The following is a 6,529-nucleotide window of genomic DNA, read 5'->3' as shown; positions in this document are numbered from 1 at the left end:
GAGGGGAGGCGGTGGTGGCGTTCGGGACATCATCGGGATCGCGCTACGAAGCACCAAACCGCGCGCGACAACTTGCGTTTGAACCGTGGAAGCGTTCCGCGTCGACTGGTGGTGGTGCCTGACCAAAAGGTCGCCGGAAACGGGACCGACGACGAGCTATGGCGGCCGCGCGTACGGGACCTCGAAGGAGGCTATGCTAGGAGGCATGGGGAGGCACGTGCTCGGGCTCGTTGGGCTCCTGGGAGCTCCAGGAGTTCGACGGTGGCCTCAGGCGGCGGTGACGTCGACCACAATGACGGCCACGATCTCGTCGGCGGCGAGCAGAGCACGGATGCAGCGACAGCTAGCTACGGCGCGTTCACAGGCTGTAAGGAGGGGAGCAGGAGACGGAGGAGCTCACCTAGCGGCACGCACGGCGGCCCTTGACGGCTTAGGAGCACCAGGGGTGCTCGACGTCGCCGGCGAGCGTCGAAGACAGAGGCGAAAGGGGACGGCGGCGATCGGCAGCTGCAGGGGCCCTCGGCTCCAACAGAGGACCCCAGGCAACGAGCTCGGGCGTCGATGGGGAACGAGGGGGAGAGGAAGCGAGCGGGGGTACTGGTGGGGAGAGGGAGAGGCAGAGAGAGAGGGGGCAAGTGAGAGAGATGGGTGGAGGCCGAGGCGTCGGGGCAGCCTTATCCTCCTCGACGGCGACATGGCAGCGCGGGGCGCCGCGCCGGGTCCGGTGGGAACGAGCAGGGGGGCTCGGTCGCGTGAACAGAGAGGAGAGGGATGACCGGGGAGGGGGAGTGGGCCGGGCCTAGCTGGGCCAGTTGGCTCGGGCCAGGCACTGTGCACTTGGCCCAGTGCACAGTGGCATGTGCTCTTTCTCTCTTCCTTTTCTTTTTTTAAACTTTTGCCTTTTCTGTTTTAGCTATTTGAGGCCACTTAGACATTCTGAAAAAATGTTGGTTCACCACCAATATTACCAGAAGAATATGTTCCACATGATGAACATTTTAGTTTTCATGTCTGAGCATTTTTGAATTTCACACATAAATTCAAATTGAGTTCAACTGGAATTTGAAATGAGAGAGAACCAAGGATGATCAAACACTTGTTTAGTAAAAATATTAACTTAACCCTAGGGGTTACTGTAGCATCATTACACAGGGGTGTTACAACTCTCCTCCTCTAAAAGAAATTCTCGTCCCGAGAATTAGGAGGTAGAAGGGAGCAGGTCGGGGTATTCAGCACGGAGGTTATCCTCGCGTTCCCAAGTGGCTTCATCTTTAGTATGATTCGACCATTGCACCTTGAGGAACTTGGTAACCTTCTAGCGGGTTCGACGTTTAGCTTCTTCAAGAATGCGGATCGGATGCTCTTTGTATGTGAGATCATCTTGAATTTCAATCAATTCTGGATCCACTTCACGTTCCGGATCCTTGAAACATCGACGAAGTTGCGACACGTGGAAGACGTCATGGACGTGAGAGAACTGAGGTGGCAACTCAATTGATAAGCCACCAGTTCACGACGGGCGAGAATACGGAAGGGACCAATGTAGCGAGGAGCTAGCTTGCCCTTGACTCCGAACCGATGAGTGCCTCTCAAAGGAGTGACACGCAAATAAGCTTGTTCACCAGGTTGATAAGTTGAACCCTAGTGTTTACGATCATAATTGCTCTTCTGGCGGGACTGGGCCGCCTTGAGATTATCCCGGACAATGCGAACCTGCTCTTCAGCTTGTTGAATAATGTCTGGACCAATGAGCATTTGTTCCCCAGTTTCTGACCAATTCAGAGGGGTTCGGCACTTACGTCCATAAAGCACTTCGAAGGGTGCCATTTTCAAGCTGGCTTGATAGCTGTTGTTATAAGAGAACTCCGCATAAGGGAGAGATTCTTCCCACTTCTTGCCGAAAGAAATAACGCAAGCCCGAAGCATGTCTTCAAGAATTTGATTGACTCGCTCGACTTGGCCTTGGGATTGGGGATGATAAGCAGTGCTCCAGGTAATATGAATTCCCATTGCCTCTTGGAAACTATCCCAGAACTTTGAAGTGAAAATACTGTCGCGGTCTGAACTTGTCTCCTTTGGAATGCCGTGGAGTGACACAATTCTGGAGATATACAAGTTTGCTAATTGACTAGCAGTGATAGTCTCCTTGACTGGCAGAAAGTGAGCAACCTTCGAGAATTGGTCGATGACGACAAAAATAGCATCGTTACCTTTCTGAGACTTGGGAAGGCCAGTGACGAAGTCCATCTGAATCTTATCCCACTTCCATTCAGGAATCGGAAGTGGTTGTATAAGTCCAGCCGGTTTCTGATGTTCTGCTTTGACGCGACGACAGACGTCACATTCTTCGATATATCGAGCAATGTCTTGCTTCATTTTAGACCACCAGTACTTCTGACGGATGTCTAGATACATCTTGGTACTTCCCGGATGAATAGAGAGAGGGGTGTCATGCGCTCCTTTCATCACCTTCTCTGTCATAAGCTCGAACCGGGGCACTACAATGCGATCTCTGAAGTATAAGGTTCCATCTTCACCAAGTGAGAAATCTCTGGATTTCTCTAATTCAAGATCCTTTTTCATCAGATCAACATGAGCATCTTTGGCTTGAGCAGACTTGATTGCTTTCAGAAGAGTTGGTTCCAAGACAAGGTTATTCAGAGAACCCTGTGGAACTAGTTGAAGGTTCAGCTTGCATAGCTCTTCATAAAGGCGGGGTTGAGCTTTGAAAACCATCTGATTGTTGCAATAAGACTTACGGCTCAGGGCATCGGCCATTACATTAGCCTTACCAGGGGTATAGGATATACCGCAGTTGTAGTCAACAATAGCTTCCATCCATCACTGCTGACGGAGGTTTAGATCTGGCTGAGTAAACAGGTACTTCAGACTCTGATGATCGGTGAAGATCTCACAACGATTACCGAGAAGGTATTGTCGCCAAAGCTTCAGTGCAAAGATAACCGCAGCAAGCTCGAGGTCGTGAACTGGGTAGTTCTCTTCATGAGGACGTACTTGGCGGGAGGCATAAGCAATCACCCTGCGCTCTTGCATTAGGACACAGCCTAATCCTTAACGTGAAGCATCGCAATAGATGACAAAGTCCTTGCGAGAATCAGGGGGAGCAAGCACTGGGGCAGAAGTTAGCTTGTCCTTGAGTGTCTGGAAACTTTCCTGACAATTGTCTGTCCAATCGAACTTAACGCCCTTGTGAAGCAGATTAGTCAGGGGCTTGGCAATCTTGGAGAAGTTCTCGACGAAACGGCGGCAATAACTGGCAAGTCCGAGAAAGCTTCTAACTTGCTTGACAGTCTTCGGAGGGGTCCAGTCAAGAATAGCTTGAACGCGCTCTGGGTTGACGGCAATACCATCCTTGGAGATGACATGACCAAGGTAGGTGACTTCAGGAAGCCAGAATTCGCACTTGGAATACTTGGCATAAAGTTGATGTTCTCGAAGCTTCTCTAGAACAAGTCGAAGATGTTCAGCATGCTCTTCTTTGTTCTTCGAATATACCAGAATATCATCCAGATAGACCACGATGAACTTGTCGAGGTAATCCATGAATATATAGTTCATCAGACGAGAGAATGTAGCTGGAGCATTGGTTAAACCGAATGACATGACGGTGTACTGTAAGAACCATAATGAGTGACGAATGCGGTCTTGGGAATATCCTCTTCATGAACACGGATCTGGTGGTAACCCAACCTCAAGTCGAGTTTAGAGAATATCGATGAACCAGCCAGTTGATCATACAGATCATTGATCCGAGGAAGGGGATATTTGTTCTGAATTGTAGCTTGGTTGATAGGACGGTAGTCTTGGACCAAACGGTTCGTTCCGTCTTTCTTCTTGACGAAGAGAGAAGGTGCTCCCCAAGCAGAGGAACTTGGACAAATGAAACCCTTGCGAAGAGATTTGTCGATTTCCTCCTTGAGTTCCAGGAGTTCATGAGGTGGCATCTTGTAGGGTCGTTTGGCAATAGGAACGGTGCCTGGTTTCAAGTCGATGATGAACTCGACACCCCGGGCAGGGGGTATTCCTGGAAGTTCTTCTGGAAATACGTCTTGGAAGTCGTGAACGACTGGAATCTTTTCAATTCCCTCAAGAGGTGCTGCGTTCAACGCATTCAAAGCATAAAGTCGTGCTTCAGCGTTTTGAACAATCTGAGCATGGTAGCTTACTATCTCATCGGAAGGATGTAGGAGATGAACGACTTTGGTGGCGCAAACGATAGAGGCGGTATGTGCTTTCAACCATTCCATTCCCAGAATGAGGTCAATATTGGAAGACTCCAGAATAATGGGAGAAACATGAAATTCCAACCCTTCAATTTCAACGGGGACGTCGCGACCAGTCATGGTAGTTCGACACTGACCCGCAGGGGTGCGTACCACTATCAGAGTATTCATGGGCTCGCATCGAATGTCATGTGCGTAAGCAAAATTTTCTGACATGAATGAATGCGATGCTCCTGAATCGAATAAAACAGAAGCCGGTACTGAATTAACAAGAAGAGTACCCATCACAGTGGCAGGTTGGTCTTGAGCTTCATTCAGATCAACATGATTAGCCTGACCACGACCATAAGGTCTGGCATTGTTGTTATGGGGCTGATTGTAACGGCCAGTTGAAGGCAGAGCTAGCTGGCTCTTTTTTTGATTGCACTCTTTGGCAAGGTGGCCTGGGCGGCCACATCTAAAGCACATACCATCATTGGGATCAGGAGCAGGAGCTTGGGATGGTACATATCGAAGAGGCTGCCTCTGCGGTGGAGGAGGCAGACGAGGTGCAGCACAGGACTGTCTTGGTGCAGGTGCAGTTGGATGATACATGCTGTGGGGAATCCATATCCGACGCTTCTGCACTGACGGGCCCGAAGATGAGCCAGCGTCACGGCTGTGCCTGAGGGATCCTTGATGTTCCTGCAGACCAGTTTCGACATGAATGGCCTTGTTCACCAAGGTGGCGAAGTCGGCAAAGTCATGAACGAGCAGTGCTAGCTTGATATCAGGGTGAAGTCCATCACGGAACTTCTCTTGCTTACGAGCATCAGTTGCAATGTCTTCTTCAGCATAACGTGACAAGTCAAGAAATTCCCGCTGATAAGCATCTACAGACATGTTGCCTTGGGTGAGGTTGCGGAAATCTCGCTTCTTCCTGTCCATGATTCCCTGAGGAATGAAGCGGGCATGGAAGGCAGCTTGGAAATCCGGCCAAGTGATGACCGTTCCAGCAGGTAGGGCACGCCTGTGGCTGTCCCACCATTGAGCAGCGGGACCCTTCAGAAAGAAAGATGCAAAGGTGACGTAGCTAGCAGGGGCCACACTAGCAGACTCCATTTCATATGTGATGTCGCGGAGCCAGTCATCAGCATCAAGGGGTTGAGTTGAACTGCGGTAGATAGTTGGGTTGAGGCGCATGAAGTCCTGCAGAGTTACTGGGTTGGCTGTATATTCATGTTCGGATGAGGAAACTGAGCCATCATTCCTTCCATGAACTGGCGGTTCAGCTCAAATTGTTGCATCATTCCAGTAAAGAATTCGGGCGGTGGTGGATCGTTGGCACCACGGCCACGACCAGCGGGTCTAACCATTCTGCTAACATGTAACAGGGGGTAGTTCAGCATTGAGCATTTGCAAAGACAAGGATCATTCATGATGAAACATGCATAATGAAAGTGGTATGATGGATACCACTTCGTAGTCAACACGACAGTGTGTGTACTATTCAGAATACTATTCTAAGAACTATGGCTTATCCAACTTTGGGGTGAATGTGGTCACGGGATCCTAATGTTAGAGTTAGTAAATTCGTTTAACCCGAATGGAAGAGAGATCAGAGTCCCAGAGTATAGACGAGGAGTAAAAGATCCTATTACCATCCAATGGCGACGTGGGCCCGTAAGACACACAGCCATGTCAGTAAAAAAATCAGTGACTAGACTCAACTTCGGCCAAGGAGTTGGAAAGGGGGCTACCTACAGGCAGTCGGCTCTGATACCAACTTGTGACGCCCTCGATTCAATCATACACTAATCATACACGCAAATGTGTACGATCAAGATCAAGGAATCACGGGAAGATATCACAACACAACTCTAGACACAATTTAAAATAATACAAGCTTTATATTACAAGCCAGGGGTCTCGAGGGCTCGAATACATAGCTCGAAAACACAAGAGTTAGCGGAAGCAACAATATCTGAGTACAGACATGAGTTAGACAAGTTTGCCTTGAGAAGGCTAGCACAAAAGCAACAACGATCGAAAAGGCAAGGCCTCCTGCCTGGGAGCCTCCTAACTACTCCTGGTCGTCGGCGGCCTCCATGTAGTAGTAGGCACCCTCGGGGTAGTAGTAGTCGTCAAAGGTGGCATTTGGCTCCTGGGCTCCAACATCTGGTTGCATCAACTGGAAAGAAGAAGAAAGGGGGAAAGGGGGAGCAAAGCAACCGTGAGTACTCATCCAAAGTACTCGCAAGCAATGATCTACAATACCTATGCATCGGTATCAATGAAAAGGGTTG

Source organism: Aegilops tauschii, chromosome 6, assembly GCF_002575655.3.
Source record: "Aegilops tauschii subsp. strangulata cultivar AL8/78 chromosome 6, Aet v6.0, whole genome shotgun sequence".
Taxonomy (NCBI): Eukaryota; Viridiplantae; Streptophyta; class Magnoliopsida; order Poales; family Poaceae; genus Aegilops; species Aegilops tauschii.
The sequence above is the reverse complement of the archived record's forward strand: the minus strand, read 5'-3'. Positions refer to the sequence as shown.